The sequence below is a fragment of the Ailuropoda melanoleuca genome, chromosome 3 (genome assembly GCF_002007445.2).
Source record: "Ailuropoda melanoleuca isolate Jingjing chromosome 3, ASM200744v2, whole genome shotgun sequence".
NCBI lineage: Eukaryota > Metazoa > Chordata > Mammalia > Carnivora > Ursidae > Ailuropoda > Ailuropoda melanoleuca.
The window spans coordinates 65,887,079-65,912,993 of NC_048220.1; the positions used below are offsets into that span (position 1 = coordinate 65,887,079).

Sequence of the window (25,915 nt, forward strand, 5' to 3'; positions counted from 1 at the left end):
TAAGATTTTAACTCAAAAGGGCTAGTGTGAGACCTAGGAATTTGCATTTTTAACAAGTACTAGGAATGATTATGCTGAGATAGTCTATGGACCACACTGGAATTATGTGCTCCATATTTTAAAATTAGATAAGTGATTTCAACACATGGTGCTGGAACACTTGGATATCCATATGCAAAAAAAAATGAATTTCAATCCATATCTTTCACCATATATAAAAATTAACTGAAAATGAATCACATAAAAAATTAAAAATAAATGGATATAGATCTAAATGTAAATCCTAAAACTATAAAACTTCTAGAAGAAAACATAGAACAAAATCTTGGTGGCCTTGGGTTATGCAAAGTTTTCTTAGCTATGACACAAAAAGCACGATCCATAAAATAAAAAAAAAAAATTGGTAAGTAGAAACCTGATCAAAATTTAAAACTTCTGCTCTTTGAAAGACACTATTATGAGAAGAGAAAGAAAAGATAAGTCACAGACTCAGAGAAAATATTTTCAAGGCACATATCTGATAAAGTACTTATACACAGAATATATTATATTTAAAAGACTTTAACACAATAAAAATAAATAACACAAATAATTAACAAAATATCTGAACAGACGTTTCACCAAAGGAAATGTATGGATGGCAGTGATCACACAAAAAGATGCTCAACATCACTAATCATTAGGGAAATGCAAATTAAAAATGACAATGAGATACTACTACATACTTATAGAGTGGCTAAAATTTTAAAAGACAGACAGACAAAGACTGGCAAGGACTGAAGGAATTGGAGCTCTCATACACTGCCGGTAGAGATGTAAAATGACACAACCACTTTGGAAAGCAAATTGGCAGTTTCTTAAAAAGTTAAACATACACCTACCATATGATCCAGCCATTCCATTGCTAGGTATTTAGCCAAAAGAAATGAAAGCATATGTCTATACAGAGACATATTTGTACTTAAATGCTCATAGCAGCTTTAATTATAATAGCCGAAAACTAGAAACAATCCAAGTGTCCATCAACAAGTGAATGAATAAATAAGTTATTACATTTGCATACAATGGAAAATTACGCATCAGTAAAAAGGAAGGAATATTGATGTATGCAACATACATGAATCTCAAAACAATTATTCTGAGTAAAATAAGGCAAGCCAAAAGAGTGCATACTTTGTGATTCCATTTATATAAAGTTCTAAACAATGCAAACGAATCTATAGTGAAAGAAAGCAGATCAGTGATTGCATGGGGAAGGGGGAAGGAATGGAAGGGGGGAATTGCAAAGGGCGAGGAGGAAACTTTTGGGAATAAAGTATATTTTCATTATCTTGATCATGGTGATTGTTTCATGAGTATACAGATATATTGAAAATAAAAAATAACCCATAACTTTGATTAGAGATTCTGTAAGATAGTGGTCTACCTGATTTCCTTTCCCTCCTACCCCTTTCTGGGATAAGTCAACCTCCTAGGTGGACTATTGGGTCTTGGAGCAAAATCTAACAGGTGAATTACCAAAACAATTGTACAAAAGCAAAGTATAGCAAATTTGTTATATTCTGTTTTGTTGTTTTTTTGGTTAGACCATGGAAAATCAGTCTGCCTAGAAGGAGCTGCCCCTGTCACAGTTTGGGTTCCCCAGGAATAATACTCTAAAATGGGATTTCCTGTGTAGGATTTTTATTAGGGAGGATCCTTGGGATCAACGCCTGTGAAAGAAAAAATGCAGGAATGGGTAGACAGAGAAGTCAAGCTGTGATGCAGGCCTAGAAGCTCCAGCTAACCCCATACACTCTCTGGAGCTAACGGTACTATTTAGAGTTAAATCTGAATAGATGATACTCATGTGACTAAAAGTAATAACATGCATCCTAGATAGTAATGAGTTCAGGTGAGGCTTGATCTGTGTTCAAAGGACATCACCAAGAACCTAGTGTTTGGCTCTCTGTTTTGCCTTCCACATATTCAGCTCCAAGCTCTGGCTCCATTCAGTGGTCTCCTCGGTTCAAGACTTACATGACAGAAAACGAAGGCTTGGTTACATACCCCATCCTCCCACCAACAACTCCAGTGGAAAATAAATCAAAAGTCAAAAACTTCCTATTGAAAACAAAAGGCTTCTCAAAAAAAAAAAAAATTAAATCCAGCAAAACTCTCTTCACATCTCTTCAATTGGGTCTGTGCTCGTACCTGAACCAATTTCCCTGGTCAGGAACCTGGACTGGACTTATGGCACAGTCCTGAAACTCAGAATCCATTCTTCCAAAATGGAGGAGGAAAGATTTTCATAAAGAATCTGTGGGTACTCGTAATAAGAAGTAGATGCAATAAATGCTAAGCCACTCACAAGACTAGTGCTCTCATGGAACTACAATGCTTTAAAGCAAGGGCACAAGCAATGGGGCAATTTTAGGTACCGAGCCATTAAAAAGGGTAGTTTCTGGGATACATAGGCCATTTGTTGGCCACTCCAACACCATCGCAGCTGGTGACCAGGTGACCCCACTCACTCAGACGCAATCTGTTTTTACTTTCCCCATAAGTAAACATATCTTCATCCTTTCAAATTAAAAACTACAAGAAATGTCAAAAATGAAAAAAAACATTTTTAAATTAAACTCTATTAAAGAAATGCTAGTTCAAAAAAGACATAATTGGGCTCTCTAAAACCTGGCAGCTCCCAAACGCCAACAAGTTTTTCTCTTCGCAAGTCTGTTCTCAGCCATTCCAAGAAAGGAACGGAGAAGAACAGAGCTATATCGTTTTGATGACAACCCACTTCTAATCCACAGGATCATATGCCTTTGCACCCTGCTCAAAGGAAACTTGGCCTAGAAAAAAATTAGTTTCATAACAAACCAGCCACTCTGAGAATAGAGGTGAGAAGAGATCGGGTGGAAGAATGTGAGACGTGTTGAGGAGCTGGCGAGCTTTAACTGCCAGTTCATATGCATCCTCATGACTGCGCACGATGACCGGAGGGACTTGGCTTCTGGTTTCCCAGTCGAACTCTTAATTCAGGAGGAGAAAGGAACAAAATCTGGGAGGTGTGTGGTCCTTCTTCAGAAATCAAAAAGGGGGGGAGGATTTTTTTGAGTCACTGAGGCAAATACTATTACTTTGAGGAAAATAGATTACTACGGAAGGTAAGCACCCGCAGTGGCAGCATCATACTCCTCTAACATTTATGACAAGCATGGTTTCTAAGACATGCCAAAGTCCCTCTTTTTACAAAGCTTACCACCCAGTACTCAGATGCACGGTTGTCCTGGCAAAGGAAGTTCACAGAGATATAGGACAGAAGAAGGCTGTAAAACTGGGAAGTCACTCTGACACAAAACAACACAAAACACATTTTATTTTATTTTTTGAATTCCAGTATAATTAATATATAGGGTTATACTGGTTTTAGGTGCACAACAATTCCATACATCACTGGGTGCTCCTTATGGCAAGCACGCTCCTTAATCCCCATCCCCTATTTCACCCATCCCTACTCTACACACCTCCCCTTTGGTAACCACCAATTTGTTTTCTAGAATTAAGAGTCTGGTTTATTGGTTTGACTCTTTGTTCCTTTGTTCATTTCACAAAACACATGTTTATATCAATAAAGGTTCTACCCAAGGCATGATCAAAATATGTGTAAGACAGCTGATTATAAGGAGATTTGGAGATTCTGATTTAGGAAATACTAGGACTTAAGACAAATGCCAAAAAAGTTGAAGAAGAAAACCATGTTAGACGGCCAGAGATCATCCAGTCAATTCTCCTTCCCAAGAGTGTGTCTCAGTGGCAATATTCTTTAAGCCTCTTCTTTTATTTCTCCTTCTCCCCCGACTTTTCTCTTAGTAGTTACCATTTCAAGCAAGCTTCACACCCAAGAACTTACTGCTGTTAATGAAGCAAATGATAGTAATGAAACTCAAGCTGAAAAAAAAAAACTGTTTTAACTAAGTTCTAATAAAGCTTCTTACAGATTAAAGCCTTACAGGTGAAATGTGCATAATGCTTACTTTTTCATGGTGCTTTGAAGAAATAAGCAAAGATACATGAAAAATTAGTTGCATTCAACCAAACCTTTCCCCTCATCACCCTGTCACCCAACAGGCTACTAAATACACTAGAGAATGATTCTGAGAAACGGAAGACATGCTCCTTTGGTTCCCTTGATTTTCTCTCATTTCTGTGAATTTAATTTTCTGTGCGAGCATGTGTCTGAGCTGGGGCAGACAGATTGGTGCAGGGTTTCTTAAAAACAATTTTTTGCTCCATCAGACACAATATATTCTGCTGAAAGAGAAGAGAGCACTATACCCCAGGGAAAAGAAAGTTTCCCTAAAAGTTTGTTCCCTCCAAACTTTACAAAGGAAGAAGGCGTCCCTCTTGGGTGATTTAATTTAATTGTTATGTTTTTTAACTTTGTTCTGGGGAAAATTAAGCAACCATCAGCTGCACTTCATAGACAAATACCACTTTTTGGTAGATAGAACACAAAACTAGGAATCGGAAAACCAAAAAAAGAATCCTGGCACAGCGCTGGGTGATTTCATCTCCACATGCCTGAATTTCCTGTTTGCAAAATGAGATAGAGCTTCCCACTCGTCACTTCTTTCTTGGAGATGCTGTGAGGACTAATAGTCTTCACTCTGGTTTTTTTCTTCCAAGAAGCAGAGATTTTTAATGGTGCAAAAGACGCGTCTTGAGAAGTATGGAGAGGGCCATGGAGGCAGGATGCAGTGCCACACTTGACAGTTACAATCGAAGGCAAGGCCTGTTCTGTACTCTTGAGATGCTTACAACCCAAAGGGGCAACAGACATTGAAAGAGATCATTGAACATGGCAAATGGAAAGATACACAGGGGAACAGGCCAAACTGAGCTGAGTCTTAGCAGGTAGGAGACCCCAAAGGTTAAATTCGCAGACTCTAGATACCAATTCTGAAACCAGACTTTAAGCTGAGTGAACGTGGACGAGTTACTTAACTTCACAGTGTCCCAGTTTCCTTATCTGTAAGGAGATAATAATAGTACCTCCCTCATGGGGATAGTGTTTAAAACAGTCAGTGCCTACCATATAATCAGTGGTGTTGTTAATGTCGTTGATTGTTGAGATGAGTAAGATTATCCAGGCAAGGAAAGGAGGGAGGGAGCCGCATGAGCTGCCGAGGCCACAAAGAGCCCAAAAGATCTGTTGAAACTATAAGAGATGTTCTGTCCCTAAAGCATAAAAGACCAGGCAGATAAGGCCAATGTGGGAATTTCATGGAGGTCTTTGCTATGAGCTTGACTTTATTTTATAGGCAATGGAGAGCCACTAAATGATTTCAAATAAAAAAGTAACATGGTCAGATTTGTGACTTGGTAAATAATTAAATGAAGATAGTGACAGACTATGGTAGATTGTTTGCAAACAGCCACAACTCTTTTTGCCCCTGTACCCACGCCTCTTTATGTCTTTGGAAGTGTTCCCATAAGAGATTAAATATTTCCCTGCCTATTTAATAGGGGTTGGCTTGGGACTTCCTTTACCTAATAAAATGCAACCGAGCTGTATTGCGCCAGTTCCCAGCCTCAACTTCAAGAGCTCCTATGTTCTTCTGTTTACTCTCAGGAACCCTGCCCGCCACCACGTGAACAAGCCCACACTAACCTCCTACCTAACAACCTAAATTACCTGAACTACCCACCTCCAGAATCAGGACCTAAATAAGTAGTTGTTGCTTGAATCCATTAAGTTTTTGGAGAGGGATGTTATGTGGCAATAGCTAACTGATACACTCAGTACACAATTTTTCAAATGACTTAATTCAAATACTAGGCCTAGCTTGCCCAAGGCAGCAACCTGGGGCAAACCTCCTTCTCACCAATATCTAATTAAACACCAAAGCTGCTTGGGTGTTTCTCCTAACAGAAATGCACATGCCATTGAAAACACAATGAACGTGGTAATTATGACCTATTCTTATTATCAGGAAGCTGAACATTTTACAGTGAGATTTAATGGTTACTGTCACCCTAGTATTAAAAGCAACTCTTGAAGTAACCTGAGACGGGTATTATTGCATTTCCTAGACAGGTTTTGTGACATCCATAATCAAGCAATGGGAAGTGGAACTCAAACACAGGACTTTGAGATCTGCCAATTTCTTTTAACTGAATTAGTCTGCTTTCCCAAGAAAATAAACAAAGGTGTCATTTATTCATGCCTCTGTTCAACAACGACTTAAGAGTTTTCTGTGTGAGACACTGTGCTGAGTACTGGGAATGGAGTACTGAACAAGCTAGTCAGAATCCTTGCCTGTGCGGGGTGTTAGTGAGGGACACAGGCGGGTAAACAGACAAGGACTGAACAATGTGGCAAGTGTTAGGACAGCAGGACAGGGTATTCTCAGAATTTAGGGTCTCAGGGGAAGCTTTCCAAAAGAAGCAACATCCAAACTGAAATCCAAGGAATGACTGGGAACTGCTCAGGCAAAAAATCCAAGTGAGGAGGAATAGCATATGCAAAGTCATAAAGGTGCTCATGGCTCATTCTTGGAACTGAAAGTAATTACTCAGGTTTATAAGCTGTTCATACAATAGTATGAGTGAGGAGAGGGAAGCTGGAGACAATAACAGAAATTTGACCTTACAGGATCATAGAATTTGACCAGTATCTTGAAGGCAATTGGAAATCAAGGAGAATATTTTAAGGAGGGTCATGACATGGTCAGCTTTGCATTTTAGAATAACTCTGGCTAAAATGTATGGATAGAATTGAGAGAGGTATGGAATGAGTAGAGGCTGGGGGGACAATTTAGGAAGCTATGGCAGTCATTCAGGTAAAGGGTAGGTGGCCACGAAGATGAGGAAAAATGAACAGAACTAAACTTTGTTAAGGAGAGGGGCGCCTGAGTGGCTCAGTCAGTTAAGAGTCTGCCTTTGGCTCAGGTCATGATCTCAGGGTCCTGGGTTCAAGCCCCACATCGGGCTCCCTGCTCAGCAGGGAGTCTGCTTCTCCCTCGGCTTCTGCTGCTCCCTCTGCTTGTGTTCTTTCTCTCTCAAATAAATAAAATCTTAAAAAAAAAAAAAAAAACTTTGTTAAGGAGCTAGACACAAGAAGCATCAGTGTTTAACTAGATATTGGTGAGAGAGAGGTCTACCCCAGGATGCTGCCTTGGGCAGATTAGTGAGTGGAAGTGTTGCTCACTGGCTCACTCAAATAGGGGACACTGGAGAGGAACTGTGTGGGAGGAGGAAAGATCAACTCCAGTTTTGGGCATATCGAGTATGCTGTAGGCCCATGTCCGGTAGGCAGTTGAGGAAAACAGGGATGTGAAGAAGGGTAAATTTAATCTCTGTGGTCTCTTGAAGAACTGTGGCCACTTTGCCACAGCTAGATTCAGCTGCAGCCTGGAACGACAGCTTAGCAGCAAGAGTCTGTATGGGATGCGGCTTGGTCCACCAGGGCAAGCAATTTGATAAGCAGCTTCTAGAGGGCTCACACCTCAGGATCAAAGCTGGGTATCTGCAGTAAGTGATGGCAAGCTAGTCACCTTAAACCTTCAATTTGGCAAATGCACAGGAGTGCACGGTGTGTAGAGACTAGCAGTTTTATGTACTGGTCCCTGAAAGAAGGCAGCAATCTTATCAGGTTACCCCTGTCTCTCTCCACCATATAAACGCGGATCATCTACAATGTACACTAACTCATGAAAACATCTCTGTGATGTCAGCAAAACAGACAGTACTATCCCTCATCTTACAGGGGAAGACACTAAAACTCCTAGTAACTTGCCAGGTCCCATATTAGTAAGTGGCAGAGCGGGGATACTAGAATTGCAGGTCCCGTTCTCTAAACATGGTGCTCCTTTCATTTAAAAGGAGGGAAAAATCAATAACACATAACATATTAACTAAAGGAAATGAGCAGAATTAAGATAACTTTATAATTTCAGGTCTGGGAGACTTGAACACGGGCGATGTCTCCAGCCAAAATTGAAAACTTGAAGACAGAAAAAGTTTGACCAAGAATAGGACTTCAGTTTTGGACTGAAATTACTGGGCAGAGAGAGACCAGGCCATCTCTAACTAGGACAGCTCTTGTCTCTCTGTAGCTTAAATCAAGGCCCATTCTTTGGATAAGCAGGATGGAAGCTGGAGCTTTTCAGGAAATCATCTCTTCAAACACTCCCACATACAGTCTCTTAATTAAGGGGACAATTTAAAATGGACCACAGTATATTGTAAAGGCAAATCAGGTTGATACAATTAAGAAAAAATAAAGATATTACCTCAGACAGTTAACCCCGGCTCTCAATATAGCTCCTAAGCACGACTTAGAATACATTTACTGGATTTCCAGTTTACCCACAAGGAAAAAGGCAGCATTTCTACTCACTTATCAAGAAGTATATGTGTCTTAACTGATAAATGTGTTTAGATGAAAGAAGCCAAAAAGGGTTTTATTTATTAGAAAATACCATAACTAGTGCATTTCAGGCTATATTTTTTCTTAGTACCTTTTTGACATTTTCTCTGAAGGTCATGGAGATGACCGAGTGCAAAGAGGTTCACAGTATTTGGGGTTATTTATGCAATGTGTGGTGGACAACAATTTAAGCTTGACCAGTATGATCACTGTGGAATGAGCCCTGGCTAAGTGGTAGGGATTAATCTGCCAGGAGACAGTCTTCGATAAATTATTTGGTAGGATTTTTTTTCCCTTTTCCTGATTTAAAACATTTTCTTCCAATAAATAATCGAGTTGTACATTGGAAAACAAAAATGACTGACCTCCTCAGAAAGTAAAAGAAAGTCTGAAAATGGAAACTGGAGAGTTTTCCCTTCTAGTGTCCACTGAGTGAGAAAATATACTTATTTATTTGAAATACCAGCAAATGGGCTCCCATGTAATGAAATATTTATTGAAATTGCCACTTTGGCCCTCTACAGTTGCTGATAGGGTTTAACGAGAGTCAGGTAAGGAAGCCAGAGTGAAGGTATGTCTATTTATTTATTTATGGTCCAAGCAGCTTCGACCATAAGGCTTACATTGGGAAATCATACAAGCAGGACCATACATGACTGACAATAATAGTTATTTTCCATTTTCATTGAATCGTTTGCCACAACTCAGGAAAATCAATCTTAAAGGATTTCTATATTTACTCAGTTCAGTATTTAACCCTTTACTCTGTTGAGATATATTTACATTGGTTTTAGTTAAAGTGCACAATGCTAAGTACTTATTCAACATTTTTTTCAGAATTCTATCATCAATGCCTTGTCTTTTTTGTTACTAGTTTTTGCCTGTTTACCTATTTGTTTCTCTGGCCTTTCTACACTTTGAGAATTGGTTTTATTTCATGAACTCAAGCTAAGGCTAGTTTCCATTTCTTCTTGCTTTGGTCAAGATGTATCTGTTCAAATTAAGACCATGCCTGTTCAAATTGTAACAATTACCCTGTGAAAGCAATTTCAAAACAATTCTTAAAATAAAACATCTGTATGAGCTATACTCAGAAAGAATGAGAAGTGTCTAGCATTCTAAAATCATATATACCAAATAAAGACATTCTGGGGAGACAAGGGGCATCTCTGTTCTTCAGAGAACACTGGGTGATATTGGGGCTGTGTGAATGTTCATGAAGTTCATCATGATTTATTGAGAGAGCTTGAGAAAGTCCCTAACCGGAGGTTGCAAGAAATAGTCTCCAGCATTACTTAAAAAGCATTCCAACATGTTTACTTTTGCTATTTCTGGATTTTAGAAAGCTAATAAATTAAAAGAACGATAGAACTTCAAAGTATAAGTAGCCTTAGAGACATCCAATCAAAGCGCCTCAATTTATGAATAAGGAAACTGGGATCCAGAAGCATTAAGTGAATTGAACAAAGGCAGGCAGATAGCAGAGGAGCAGGAATTAGAAATCAGGTCTCTTCACTCCTACTTCCATGTTTATTCAACAATTTCAAATAATTACACCGTGATCAGAACATACACACACACACACCCACGTATGCTAGGAAAGCCAGCTAATATTCATGAGTCTAATAAAGTTTTCAAAGATCACAAATGATTTGAGCAAGCTCCCAACTCATGACCTCCATATGTGTTTCAAAGGATGTAATGGATGCCATGGTGTGTTGCCCAGATCCACCCTCCAAGACTAGTCCCTAATTCCCCCAGCTTCTGCAAGTGTTGGCAGTCAATATTCTCAACAGAGTCTCCAACTAGACTTGCTTTGGCTGAAGACGGTCCAAGATTAGACTTTGCATTGAGTGATGAGGTAGTGCTAAGGTATAAAAGCCCAGCCCCCTTACACCAATTGGGGAGTGTTCCCAGCTCCCAAGCTCCTCTTGGGTTCAGCTTATGCTCCTGCGGTCACTACACTACAGTTCAACTTCTTCTCCCCTGTCCTGCTTCCTTCACCCCCACCCCACACACACAGTGTTGATCCTGAGAGCTTTACACCCCAAAATTCTGCCTGCCTGCAAATCTTCATCTAGAGGCTGCCTCCCAGAGACTCCAACTAGAGACCACAGTGCCTTGGTTAAGAGAGTGGGCTCTAGAACCATACTAGGGTTGAATCCGAGCCACACTACTTTCCAGCTGTGTTCCCTTGGGCAAGTTACTCTTTTTCATCAGTTTAAAAAAAATAAATAAGAATAATATTAGAGCCTACCACATAGAGTGAGTACGTATTATATGAGATAATCCATGTTGAAGTCGTAGTGTAGTGCTTGGCACAGACTAATTGGCAGTATCAGTCAGGATGCTAAAGGAAACAGATGGCACATTCAAAATAAAGGACTATTTACAGGGGTGTGGGCAGAGCTAAAAGAACCAATAAGGAATGGCGAGGCATCCAGGGACTAGCAACAGTGGGAAGCCAATACCAGCCCCAGGCCTGACAAGGGCAAGTAGTCAAAACAATGTTACAGATGTACAATGTGATGTACACAGCCTGGAGAGGGCTGAAGCTGGGCAAGAGGCAACCTCTGACAGATGCGAAGCAGGAGAGAAGCTCCTCCCTGCCAGACCATGGCCAGGGAGTCCATGGGAGTTCTTTCACCTCCCACCCTCTGATATTCTGTTTGTCCACTACTGGTCAACCACAACCAGAAGACAGATGGCAAGAGATGCCAGAAAAATCAGCATGTCGAGACCAGCACTCTCACCCTCTCCCTGCCCACATATGCTCCAAAGAAGAGGGCAAAGAAGTGCAGACATGGACCTAGAGAGACTGATAACAGCCAGCACTGGACTCCTCAAATATTAGCTATTATTCCAATTACTGCAACTTCTGAAATACCTGGTATTTGGAGTCTTACTGTTTATAAAAACTCAAGCTAATCTGAAATGTGACTATAACAGAATTGGATTCTTCAAAAAAAAAAAAAAAATCAACTCACCCAACCAGTCCAACAAGTGTATTAGTACAATATCGGGCACACAGTAGGTTCTTAATATATGTTAATTGATGAACTGACTAACTGATTTAACATAAACTTAACACAAAATTTTCTTTAATACGAAAAGTAAAGATAACCCTTTGGGAGATATGATTTGACTTCAACATTCTCAACATATTTACAAGTTACTGAAGAATTTTAGAATTGTCAGGGGTTACATTCACTGCATTTCTCAAAATTATCAAATAAATTCAAGTTTGGATTTGTCTTATCTCTCACCAAGAGAATGAAAGGTTGCAAGAATAAAATTCTACATACAAACAAGATACAAGACAATAATCCCTCTCAATAAAATGATTTTATTAAAGGTACTAAACTAAATTCCACTGATGTCAAGTCCTTCTTTCATCCAATTTTAAATATCCAAAGGATATTTCAAGGAATGGACAAGAGAATTACTCTTTCTTGCATGTAGGAAGAAGAGTAAATAGGCACTGGGGCTAGCTGTGTAACTTCGGATACCCACCTAACCTTTCTGAGTGTCATCTTTCTCTTCTGCAAGCCGGAAAGAAGGAAGGAAGGAAGGAAGGGAGGGAGGAAGGGAGGGAGGAAGGGAGGAAGGGAGGAAGGGAGGAAGGGAGGAAGGGAAGGAAGGAAGGAAGGAAGGAAGGAAGGAAGGAAGGAAGGAAGGAAACAGAAGAAAAAAGAAAAGAAAAAAGAAAAAAAGAGAAGGAAGGAAACCGAGGGGAGAAGGGAGGGGAGGAGGAAGGAAACAGAGAGAGAAAGGAAGAAAGATTTTCTACTTAAAGGGACAAAATGCTGTAAGCTGGGTCATATCAAGTACACAGAAGTGGTGGTGTAATTACCCATCTCAATACATATATGCTTATGTGCACACATACACCTGCCTGGGGCTTCCTGTTCACCATCAAGGGAGCTTGGGGATTGCCGTTCAAGAGTGACTTGCCCCACTTCCATAGGGACAATAAAAAAAGTTCAAGAGATCCCAGAAGAGTCCAACCTCCTGATGCCAGACTCTGAACTCTTCCCACGCGTGGAGCCCAGGCCTTCTCCAAAGCACTCAACCAGGAGTTCTCACCCTGAGATGGTTCAGTCTTTGAAACTCCCTGAAAAATGGAAGAAAAACAAGGTATTGTTCAGGGGAGATAGTCTGCTGATCACAGGAGATCCTCGAAGAAGTATGTGACCCAAGGAAAGATTAGGATCCAGAGCCCTAGGAATCCTACCCAAGCAACCTCGGTAACCACATCCTAGCTGCTGGCCACTGCTCACCTGGAGGGAAGGAGCTCACATTCCCTGGAGTAACCTACCCACATTCCACATTCCCTTCAGGAGGGTAGAGAATGGGGAGCTTTTATCCATGAGTATTATGGCTTTACTTCCTAAAGCTTGAATATCCATTTACATAATTCCTTTGTCGGCATATGTGGTGAGTTCTCATGGCCCAATGTCCCTTTTTATTATTATTTTACATTTTGCTGAGGCAAATCTTTGATTGCCCAAAGGGGTGCCTGCAAGCTTTATGCAGTGGAGGTTTTAAGACATAGGTAAATAGTTATGAAAATCTCAATCCTAGGAATTAAATGCACTATTTTCATGTTTTGAAAACATAAAGTGCTTCATTAATAAAGTAGTTTTAAGGTTTGTAAACTATCTAGCCTGTTTTTTAATTCAAGTATAGTTAACCGGATGTTTCCACAATCTTGACAAGCATGTTTCATTAGAATTTAAATTCTTAGTTTGGGATTTTTTTTTAGGTAAAGTCAAGGGAAATGTCTCTTTAATTTGATTAGTGTAATGATAATAATGTCATTTAATTATTTAACCAGCACTTAGATGGCACTGCTTTGTGCCAAGGACTCTTCCAACAGATTTATAGCTATTAAGTTTCTTTAATCCTCATACTAATCCTACAAGATAGGTAATATTATTATCCCCATTTTACAGATGAGAAAACGGAAACAGAGAGATAGTGGTTAAGCAACATACCCAAAGCCATACCTCTAATAAGTGGCAGAGCCAGGATGCAAATTCAGACAGAAACAGTAATAGCAGCCACAGTAAAATGAAAAACACCTAATAGTTACTAACTACGGTACTCGGCACCAGATACTGGGTTCGGTGTTTTCCCTGAATTACCTAATTTAGTCCTCACTATAACAATATTATGTAGGTACTAATTTTAGCCCACCTGACAACCGAGCTTGCTCAGAGATGTGGAGTAAATTGCCCAAGACCACTCAGCTCCTAAGGGGCTGAGGCCAGACTCAACCCAGGTGAGCTGACTCTCCAGCCAGGGCTTATAATGACACTGTTACAGAGATCTCAGGAAAGGGGGTTGCCAGGCAGCACAGCACAGACGTTTGATAAGAGAATCAACAGCCCCTCGCCGTAAGCTTCCGCTAGCTTTTCATACTCTCTAACTGGAAAGGCTGTTGATGTTCAATCCTTTGGCTTGCACCGTCGGAGCTGCAGGCTCCCCTCTCCTCCCACATCTTCTCCCAAGCATACCAGTGTCTTCTAGCTGCCATCCCAGACACTGTTTCAAGCCTCCCTCAGATGGACTTCAGAAAAAGTGGTTGGAAGAATCTAGTGTGCGGTGTTCAGATATCCTGTCCACTGGCTGTGGGAATCAGAGGCGGCAAAAAGTTGCAGCCACGGCCTCTCTGCTCCTGCCCTGCAGCTGGCGTCCTCCACCCCCACCTACAGAATCCTCGCAGGTCCTCCCCGCTGGAGACTGCTGTTAATCTGGTCTCCTGGCCCTGGGGGATGAGAATCTGGGCCAAGGTATGTGACAACAGAAGAGCAGAAGTCAGCAATGCAAATAGTAAAAATGCATTTCAAAACCTCGTGCCTTACAAAGCTGCGACACATATGCATCATATCACACGGGCACTTCCTATGGGAATTATTGGAAACTGAAACTGGTTTGAAGTCATATTTGGTACTTTTGAGTTTTTGTATTTACCATTGTCTCATTATTATTATGTACTGCATTTCCTATAACTGTTTTAAATTTATATTTGAGCTTTTTCTGCTTACTTAGCAACCCTGAGACTTTCTCAAAACATATTTAATTCTACCAGAATGTTATTTTATTTCATTTTATTTTATCTTAAAGATTTTATCTATTTATTTGAGAGAGAGAAAGAGCACAAGCAAGGGAAGGGCAGAGGGAGAAGCGACTCCCCCCATTGAGCAGTGAGCCCCACATGAGGCTCCATCCCAGTACCCCGGGATCATGACCTGAGCCAAAGTCAGAGGCTTACTTAACCCAGTGAGCCACCCAGGCAGCCTTCTACCAGTATATTTTAAAGGACAAAATTATCGGGTGCCTGGGTGGCTCAGTCGGTTAAGAGTCGTACTTTTGGTTTCAGCTCAGGTCATGATCTCAGGATTGTGAGATGGAGCCCCTTGTCAGGCTCCCCACTCAGTGGTGAGTCTGCTTGAGATTCTCCCTCTCCCCCTTCCCCCACATGCTCATTCTCTGTCTCTCTCTCTCTCAAATAAATAAATGAATCGTTAAAAAATCAATTAAAAAAATAAAGGACAAAATTATCATCTTGCCATAAATATTGATAGCTTTGCCCTCAATTAGATGGAACCAGAGACTTGTCTTAAATATGATTATAGAACTAAGCACCCAGGGTCATGAGCTTCTCCAATATATACCTATTGTATGTTGAAGTCCCAATCCCTACTGTGATGATATCAGGAGATGGGGACTTGGAGAGTTAATTAAGTTTAAGTTAGGTGATGAGGTTGGGGCCTTCATGACTGGATTAGTGACCTTGTAAAGAGAGACACCAGAAAGCTTGTGCACGCTCTGCTTCCAAACAAAGAAGAGGTTATGTAAGCAAACGAGATGGCAGCTTTCTACAACCCAGGAAGAAAGATCTCACCAGAACCCAGCCATGTTGGCACCCTGATCATGGACTCCTAGCCTCTAGAACAGTGAGAAAATAAATGATGTTAAAGCCACCGGTCCATGGTGTTTTGTTATAGCAGCCCAAGCTAAAACAGATTTATGTATACAGACACACAATATATATTATGTATAGACACATAATGTTGACATATAGATGATAGATATTGATTCCCATGTATCTGAAAGAAGAAAGTTGCCCTTGCATCAGTAGTAAATAAATAAATAATAAGAGAGGTCCAGAAGAGATGATGTAACACCTGAAGGCATTTTAGCAACAGAAACTTTAAAAATAAAAAATTTTCCCAGGGATAGGTTGTGATCAGGGTCTGAAATAAGGTAGCAAGTCTAATTGAAGAAACCTCAGAAATTTGCTCGACAGAGATGGTAGAAAAAGAAACTTTCCAAGGAACCGTTGCTAATGGCCACAAATGGATAGCACAGATGATGGAGGGGAGGATAATGCCCTTTGCTTAGCGCCCCCACTCCGCAGTTAGGGAACATGTAAGCACCCAGAGCGGAAGAAGTAGATCCAAATTTGCTTTTGACAAATTGGCCTTTCGTGCCCTTACTGCGGCTGCTCTGGCGCTGGAGGGCATGGTTTGTGTGGGAGAGCAGAGTCAAAGTCTCAGTCTACTGAGCCTTTCAGTGAGTTAAATGTCTCAGTTGAGAGGTATTCTTACCTTCTGGAACACATATCAATGCTAGAAAAGATGGAGAACAAACCTCCACGAGCAGTTCCAAGAGAAATATGTCTACAGAACCACAAAAACAACCAAAGGGAAATTTGCCAAGAACAAAACAGACATTTCATTCAGTAATTTTGGTGTTACAGTGCTTAAACAGTGAGATTTTTAAGACTGCTATTAGATCTCCCAAAGCCTTTTGCAAAATTGGAGATATTCACTTCAAATTCTCTATATTACCCAAGTGAGAGCAAGAAAAGTGATGGTTCAGGCAAGGAAAGGTTAGGAAGAAAATCCATGATGCACGTACTAACTCAGCGAACTTTAATAGGGGCAGATACAATTCCAATCTTTAAATTTATGGAGGCTTTCCTACACTTTATCTTTGAAAGCTATTTTTTATATTTTATCTTAAAGTTTAATAACAAAAGTATCAATTCTGTTTCTATCCTAGAACTCAAATGGCCAAGACAAATGTAGCCTACTGAATCCATCAAAGCTGAGGAAGCTCACAGAATTGCTGATCTTCAGGGTTGCTACATAAGACTGATTGAGAAGCCAGCCAGACTGCAGAAGAAGACTTCAGATTTTCTGGGGAATTAGTCTTTGCCATTGAATGATTCAAACACTGGGTGAAAGGGAAAACTCACACCAATATTTCCCTAATTTTTTTTTGCACTGTATTTCATAAATTCTCAACATTCAGCATAGATGTTTCTGGATGATAAAATAGAAGTAGATTTCTACCTACATGGGTTCAGTGGATGATTTTCTAAATTCCCATGGGTGTTGGGTTTTTTCCTATGGAGTTAAAATAATTAATGCAAAAGACATGCAGCATTTCTGAGCTTTAAAAATTGGAAGCTGGCTTATATCATGATTTTTGGAGCTATTTAATCCAAGAAAAAGCTGGGGTCCTTCCTCCTCAATGGACTTTTTCATCAAGCTGGGTGGAGTAAGATGAATCAGTGCCAAACTGGAAGAAGTTTTCGATAACACTTACCTAGTGCCTACTATGTATCAGACATTGGTCTAAATGTTCTGCATTACCGGTCAATAATCCCTTACTCATAATTCTAAAATCCAAAAACCTTTGAAAACCAGATTTTTTTTTATAATTCAATTGGCAGCAAAACGACCAAATTCATTTGGCAGCAACATCTGATTCTGATTTTTAGCTGCAAAGGATGTTAATGTTTACTAATTGGTGCCCCATATTCCATTGGGTATATTATGTAATACATGACATATCACATAATATATGAATATGAATAGAAGTTGGCTCTAAAGGCACAAGATCAAATGACTATTGCCCATGAGGTTGGGAGTAAAAATGTCAAGTAACAGATTAAGGGTCAATCTGAAAAGACTTAATGGATAATTAAGAAGTCAAACTTTAACAAAATGATTTTTCTACATTTGGTTACAAAACAATTATTGGGGCATCTGGGTGGCTCAGTCGTTAAATGTCTGCCTTCGGCTCAGGGCGTGATCCCGGCGTTCTGGGATCGAGCCCCACATCGGGCTCCTCCGCTGGAAGCCTGCCTTTTCCTCTCCCACTCCCCTTGCTTGTGTTCCCTCTCTCGCTGGCTGTCTCTCTCTCTGTCAAATAAAAAAATAAAAATCTTAAAAAAAAAAAAAAACAATTATTTATTAAGGACTTCCTATGTGCCAAGTAAGGTCAATAGGGAATATAAGCCTGCAGAGAAGAAGGAGTATGTTTTGTTTTATTAATATTTTTTCTTTAAAAAAAAGAAATTCAAGCAATATAAATAAAGGATCTTAAACCTGAATACAAACAACCAATTGTACATGAGGCGGGAAGAGGGCTGGCTTAGCAGCGTGTGCAAAAAAGGACTTAGAGGCTTTAGTTAACAGCAAGTTCTAGAAGTCAACAAGATGAGGTGACTTTCAGAAAAGGCTAATTGAATCTTAGTTGGCATAAACCTCACTGATCAGATCACCTTGGGATGTTTTTTAAACTTTCAGCCATCACTCTAAGAGGGATATAAATCAACTAAATTATGTACAGAAGACAGAGCAGTAAAGACACTCAATATTATGTCCCATAAGCAACAACAGAAAAGCCTGGGAATCTTTAACCTGGAGAATATAAAGGGTAAGAAGGTAAACACACACACACACACACACACACACACACACACACTTCAAATAACTTAAGAAATGTGTACGGGGTTGTCAACTATGGCCTTCCAGACACTCCACACTCTAAAGAGATATTGCCTCTACCGAAGTCCTGCATCCTAGGTACCCATGTGGTGGCCGTGCTCTGTAGCACACAGCCCATTCGGGGGGGGGGGGGGGGGGGGGGGGGGGCAGCGGTGATTGGACTGGTAGTTGACATATGACTATGACTCAAAAAGCCAGTCCACAAGCCAACATACCTATACCAGCACTTGGAGTAAAACCTGACTCTCCCTAAATGGAATCTGTATTGGAAAACACAGACAGACTGAACCAGTTAGTAACGGAGGCAGAAGCTAAAAGGAAGCCAGCGGACAGAGATGGCCCACAGCAAACCAAGACCATGTATAAACTTAAATGATGACAGAACAAAACACTTTATAAGCAGAGAAACCTCAGCAGCAGAGAGAAGAAAACAGAGCAAACTTCAGAAGGCAGCCAAGGTGCTGAGAGGAAAACAGGAGAGAGGGAAGGAGAAAATCCAGTCCTTGAGAGCTGGTGTGATTACTGCCTGCTTCTCTCTCTTTTCCATTCTATTTGAATCCTTATAATAAATTCGCTTTTTCTTATGGTAACACATGTAAATTTTCACCCTTGTAAATAAAATAAAAACTAAAACAAACTGCTCTGAGAAAAATTAATTAAACCAATTTTCTAGATTCTTGAGGGGTAAATACCAATTGGTGGAAGATTCAGAGAGATTGGTTTCTTTCTAGTAGTCCGTAAATGTGAAATGGCTGCCTCAAGAAACAGAGACTTGTCTGCCACAGAGAAGTCCAAGCACAAGCTGCTAGCCAGGTGGCAGGGACCCAAGCCCAGGATGAAATGCCTGACTGAACAACCTTCACACCCCTTCCAGTCCTGAGACTACATCCTCTAACACTACGTGGAAAATTCTATCTCTTGAGATAATAGCAATGACCTTCATAATCTGAGAAAAGCACAGCCTTCTAAAATAGAATTTTGCCTTTTGTTTTTTGGTTAGAATATTTTTCCGTTCCCTGCTTTGCCATCTTGAACTTCTTTTCTTTCCAATAGGAAACTGACAAGCCCAACTACAATTTTAAGTTCAGTAAATAACGTCTTAAGTGTTTTGGGTTTTGAGAAAAGAAACAGGTTATCTTGGCACTGACATTTTTTTCCATTCGTTTTTAAATTCACGTGTATTTTTTTAGTAAATTTAGTGCACATGATTCTGATTTATTTACACTTAGCTCCCTAAAATGTGTGGTTAGCAATCTGATGACGATGCACCTTTTAATTAGTCTGTCTCAGAACCAGAAAGTCATGTGTTGCCAACATGACCAGAGTGAAATCCAGATGACACAAATTTGGATACAAATCGAAGCAGCCATAAAATTCAAGACCATTCTAAACTTGGCGATAAAAGTTCTCTTGTTCCCAAAAGTTACAGACAAAACAAGTTCCAAGTATAAAGTGCTTCACAAATTTTTCATGCAAACATGTGGTGCGCAGATAAATGGCACTGGAACAGCTGCCTCTCTCATTGCTCTGCTACCATGATTACTTTGTGATCAACTTGTGATTAGAGGGGGTTGCTGCTTTGCATGAGGTTGTGTCTGCATCCCCAAAGAACCTGGAACCTAGTCAAGAAAGCCAGTCAACCAGTTGCTTAGCAAAGTGTAAACCAAACCACTTGCAGTGGATAGAATGTTTCTCATTCGTAGAATTAGATAATGTTAAGTGTGGTAGGAACCTTAGAAATAATCTTGGCCAATCCTTCACTTCAGTAATGTGTTTTAAATGGTTGTTTTGACATTCTATGTACATAACCTTTAAAATTCAAATGACATTGGTCCAGGCATGAGTTTAATTTAGTTAAAACTCGAAGCACATATGGAGCAGAGAGAACATTTTCTAGGGAAACCTAGAGAATTGTTTGATGGGTCCTTTTTTTCCCTTTCTTTTTATCCTTGAGACCCACAACGTGAAAATAGGTGTCCTCCTTTAAATGTGTTAGAAAGAGTGACAACACTACCAGGATATATAAAATGTATATTTTATATAAAATTTGTGTTGATAAAGATTCTAAACCTGTTTCAACATATCTATATGTGCCAATTTTCTGCAAGCCAACATTTCATAAATCATATTCAAAACAAATACCAAAAATACATGACTTACATAATTAAACACTGATGTATTAAATTTACACATGGGCATACTCTTTCAAATTTAAAGATATTTATCCATGCCAGGGTCTGTGTATTCGGCAATGGCTGGGGGAAAAAATGAATCCTTAACCAGAAGTCTTTTTCTTACTGAGTTCATTGGTTAAAAGTTTGAGGCCACTGCCCTCACGTCCCCTTGGGCACCCTTGCAAGTTAGAGACATGGGCCTAAGGTAGTCCTCCTTATTGATCCTTCTCTCCCCCAGAAGTCTCTGATTATCTCTCCCCCATTTGAAGCTTTAGACTTTGCTCACTAAGTTTCTTCTAACTACTGAGATTAAGGATGGCCCATCAGGATTGAAGAACAATTATTCTGACCACCCACTCACCAAAGAATCTCTTTCATTATCTGTCACTCACCGTCCTTCTGAAAAATAGGATTGATCCTCATCATATAACAAAGAGGAAGCACAATCTCAAAAGATTCAATGGTTCTTGGGACCTCTTTGTTCTTTTCTGTAGTTTAAAAATGTATTTCCTATTTAAAATCCCTTCCTCAGGAAACTCCTCATTCTCCCAAAACCACTAGTCTTCTCCTCCATCTACCCAAACCCCACCCCATACTTCAGGACCCTACTCAAGTCTCACCTTCTCCAGGAACCCTTCCCTGACCCTCCAGTCCTCTGTGCTCTGCCCCTGCTTTGAACCTCTAATGTGCATACTGTCCCACCCAGTTTAGGCCCAGGTTGTATATAAGCTTAGATTTACTTAAATTGTTTCATATATTAGTTTTCTCTTTCTAACTAGAGACTCCTAGGAGGAGAGAATTATGCTTTATACTATTTTTACATTCCTACAGTGATCAGTAGATTGCAGAACCCAGAGAGGGTGTCAAATACATATGAGTTAATAGATTGATAAATATTACAGTTCATTTCTACTTCGCAAATGATAATAAAGCAATATTTCTGCAACTAGCTAGAGCAGATTCATTTCCTCTAAAATTACCATTTATAAAATGTTATAAATAAACTGCAATAAAAATCATCCCTTCTCATACATTGGTTTAGCTCACAATCATATAAGGTGCTGATCCCTGCCTTCCAGGAACTCACATTCTCATGAGAGAAAGGCATGTCAATAAATTAAGAGGCAATGTGAAAAATGTTCCCAAAGAGCAAGGTCTACCACACAAAAGGCCAGAGAGAAAGGAGTACTTCCCGAGGTCTCTAATCAGACTCTACAATCTAATAAGTAACGTCCCACACAACTTTATGGATACAAATCTGGAACTTTTTCTTCCATTTGCCCTTACTGTATAAATAACCAGTGTACTTTAAAACAGTAAGATTTATCATTTGTATTGAAGTTCACAGCAAAATAGAAAGTGGAGATAAGAAATAACTTAGAAACAAAAAAAAAATTCATAATGTAAATTGTATTTGAGAAATGTAAATTTGGAAAAATATAGAATGTAAAGTCATATTAATGAAAGCATAGTTAGTTTTTTATTAAATACAAAAGCCGTACTCACCTGCAGCATCTGTCTACTTAAATCATGTGATTTACTGTGGTTTTGCTTTTTCATGCTTGTGCAATTCCTTGTACATATGCCTGGGGCCTGGCAAAGGTTCAACTGGCTTTTATTCAGGCCTATCTCTTGGTAAAAATTAGTTTAAGATAAAAACCCTGTTTTTACTTATTTTGCAATCTTAATGTCACATGACAATGTGAAGATCTTGCTGCAGACCAGCGTACACATCAAATGTGTGTCTCAAAAATTTTTGAGCTTATTGTGAATGCTCTTTCTCACATATCCCTTTTATATTCCAGGATTTTATCATCTTTGTTAGCTTTGTTTAAAAATATAACAATTAGATTTTGTTTTCTTCCAGAAGAAAGTGGAATATAGCTGTGACATAACTGACTCACACATTTACTCTTATTTGTACCATAGTTAATGTTAAATTATTTACTTCAAGTTTGTATTTTTTGATTTCTATTGTCATTTGTAGATAAATTTTGGAACCATTTTAAATGCAGTAATGCTAATTTTAAAGGTACTATTAAATATGTGAGCATTTACACTAAAAATAAAAACAAGTTCAGCTGATAAGTAGCGGCTGGTAGCAGGGGAGAGTGGTAAGACTTACAGATCTGGAAAAGAAATGTGAAATAGCAACTTTAATAAAAAGTGCTCCAAAGCAGAAGACAGGTATCAGATCGAGAGGGGGAAAAGGTAAATGGGTATCATCTTTTCCTGAGTTTTCTAAATTATGTTTGATAAAGCAAAGAATTATAACATTGTCTAATGTGGTTCTAAATATGTCTACAGGAAATATTTAAGACAATCACACCACAGAGAAAAATAGGAATGGCTACTTAATATTAGACAAAGTAGGCTTCACAGCAAAGAAAACTACTAGAGACACTGAGGAATATTATGTAATAATAAAGGGTCAATCACCAAAAAAGATATAATAATACTAAATGTGCATTTACCAAACAACAGAGCTACAAAAAAACCTAAAACAAAAACTAGTGGAACTAAATGAAGAAATAGGCAAATCCACAAACGTATTGGATAGTTCAACACCTCTCTTGAATAACCCATTGAACTAGACAGAAAAGCAACAAGGACATAGAAGAGTCAACAATACCATCAACCAACAGGATCTAATTGACATTTGTTAAACACACATTCTTTTTAGGAGCTTGTGGATTATATACTAAGATAGTCCCTATCGTGTTCCTGTAAAACAGACTTCAACAAATTGAAAACAAATGAAATCATTTAGAGTATGTTCTCTCACCATAATGGACTCAGACTAGAAATCAATAAGAGAAATATAACAGGAAAATTTCGAAACACTTTGAACGCAGCAACATACTTGTAAATAATCCATGGATCAAAGAGGAAGTCTCAAGGTAAGAAAAAAATTATACTGAACTGAATGCCAATGAAAATACAACATATCAACATTTGTGGGACACAGTGTGCTGAGAGGAAATTTATGCACTAAATTCACATATTAGAAAAAAGTAAAAATCTCAAACAATAATTGAAGCTATTGCCTTAAGAACCTAGAAAAAGAAGAGAAAAACAAACCCAAATCAAGCAAAATGACATATTAAAGAGGAAATGAATAAAACTGAAAACAATAAACAATAAAGAAAACAAATGAAACAAAGAGCTGTTTCTTAGAAAACAGCTATAATATTGACATCCCTCTAGCAAGATTGACAAAAAAAGATGTAAATTACCAATATCAGGAATGAAACAGGAGATATCACTATAGACTCTGATAACATCAAAAGGATAATAAGAGAATATACTATGAACAACTCCACATAAGTTGACAACTTTGATGAAATTGACCAATTCCTCAAAAAACACAAATTACTACAGCTCATCCTACATGAAACAGATAGTTTGAATGGTCCTATATCTACTAAGGAAATTAAATTTGTAACTGAAAAACTACCCTGATCAGTCCTCCAGGCCTAGAGGGAGAACTGGAGAATTCTGCCAAACCTTTAAGGAAGAATTAACACCAATTCTACAAAATCTCTTCCAAAAAATACAAGAGGAAGGAACACTTACTGATTCAGTGTATGAAGTTAGTATCACTCTGGTACCAAAACCAAGTAAAGAAAGTAAAAAACAAAGAAAACTACAGGTTAATACCCCTTGTAAATACAGATGTAAAAATCCCTCACAAAATTTTAGCAAGTGTAATTCAGCAAGATATAAAAATAATTATATCCCATGACCAAGTAGGGCTTATTCCAGAGGTACAGTGCTTGTTCAATATTTGAAAATCAATCCATGTAATATACCATATTAACAAGCTAAAGAAAAATTCATGGGATCATTTCAAGTGAAGCAGAAAAGTCATTTGACACAATTCAACACCCACTTGTAATAAAAACTGTCCGGAAAAAAAAAAAACCAAATAGACATAAACTTCCTCAACTTGATAAAAAGCAGCTATGAAAACCTACAGCTAACATGCTTTTTAAAAAGCTGAATAGTATTCCCCTAAAATTGGGAACAAGGCAAGACATGTCTCCTCTCACCATCTTTATTCAAAAGATGCTGGAAATTCTACCCACTGCAATCAGGCCAGAAAAGAAAAGAAAAGCATATAGATAAGAAAGGAAGAAGTAAAAATGTCTTTATCTGCAGATGACGTGATTGTCTATATAGAAAATCCCAACAAATCTTTAAAAACAGTAACACCAACAACAAACTCCTAAAAGTAATAAATGAGTTCAGAAAGATTGCAGGATGCAAGTAAACATGAAAAAATGATTATATTACCACATGTTAGTAATCCTTACATGGACACTGAAATTAGAGATGTAATACTACTTACAGCTACTCAAAAAAAAGTAAATACTAAGGTGTAAATCTAACAAAACATGTATAGGTCTTGAATGCTAAAAATCACACAACACCCCTCAAAGGAGATCTAAATAAATGGAAAGACTTTCCACGTTCTTAGATCGGAAAGCCAACAGAGTAAGGATGTCAATTCTCTCCAAATGTATTCCTATAAAAATCCCAGCAATATTTTCGTACATTTAGAAAATATTACTCTAAAATGTATGTGAAAGGGAAAAAGAAATGAGAATAGCTAAGACAATCTTGACGAAGAAGAGTAAGGTGGGAAGTATCACTCTGCCTGATACTGAGTTTTACCAGATAGCTACAACAATGAAGACAGCATGATATTGTTGGGGGGATAAATATGTAGACCAATAGAAAAAAAATTCAGAAATAGTAGCACACTATATGTTCAACCGATATTTGACAATGTTACAAAAGAAATTCAATCAGCAAGGATGGACTTTCCAATTAGACTCCATATGCAAAACAAAAAACAAAACAAAACCCAAAAAAATGTGACATATACAAAAATTAACACAAAATGAATCACAGACTTGTATACAAAACTTCTAGCTATACAACTTTTAGAAAAAAAACACAGGAGGAAATCTTCAGTAGCTAGGACTCAGCAAAGACTTCTTAGGCTCGACACTAAAAACAGTGATCTATAAAATTAAAAATTGGTAAATGGGACTTCAATAAATTTTAAAAATTTTGTTTTACAAGAAACCTTCTTTGGTTTTACAAGAGATGGAAGTAAATATTTGAAAACCACATATCCAACAAAGGAATAGTATCTAGAATACTACAAAGAAGTCTCAAAACTCAGTAGTAAAAATCCAAATATAAAATGGGTAACAGAGGGCACCTGGGTGCTCAGTTGGTTAAGCTTCTCCCTCTCCCACTCCCCCTGCTTATGCTTACTCTCTCTGTGAAATGAATAAATAAAATCTTTAAAAAACATGGATAAAAGACATGAAGAAATAGTTTACCGAAGATACTATACAGATGGCAGATAAGCACATGAAACAATACTGGCCATCACTAACCATTATGGAAGTACACACTAAAACCACTATCGTGCTACTACCTGCCTATCAGAATGGTAGAAATAAAAAATTGGTGATAATGCCAAATGCGGGCAAGGATGC

General features: G+C 38.6%; 1 long non-coding RNA gene across 1 annotated transcript in view; it reads right to left on the minus strand.

The window, feature by feature from the left end:
* Positions 1-12,154: 12,154 nt before the first annotated feature.
* LOC117801533 overlaps positions 12,155-25,915 on the minus strand; it is a 42,841-nt gene continuing 29,080 nt past the window's right edge. The window contains exon 4 of the long non-coding RNA XR_004624148.1: positions 12,155-12,530. This is a non-coding gene — a long non-coding RNA (uncharacterized LOC117801533). The remainder of the gene's footprint in view (positions 12,531-25,915) is intronic.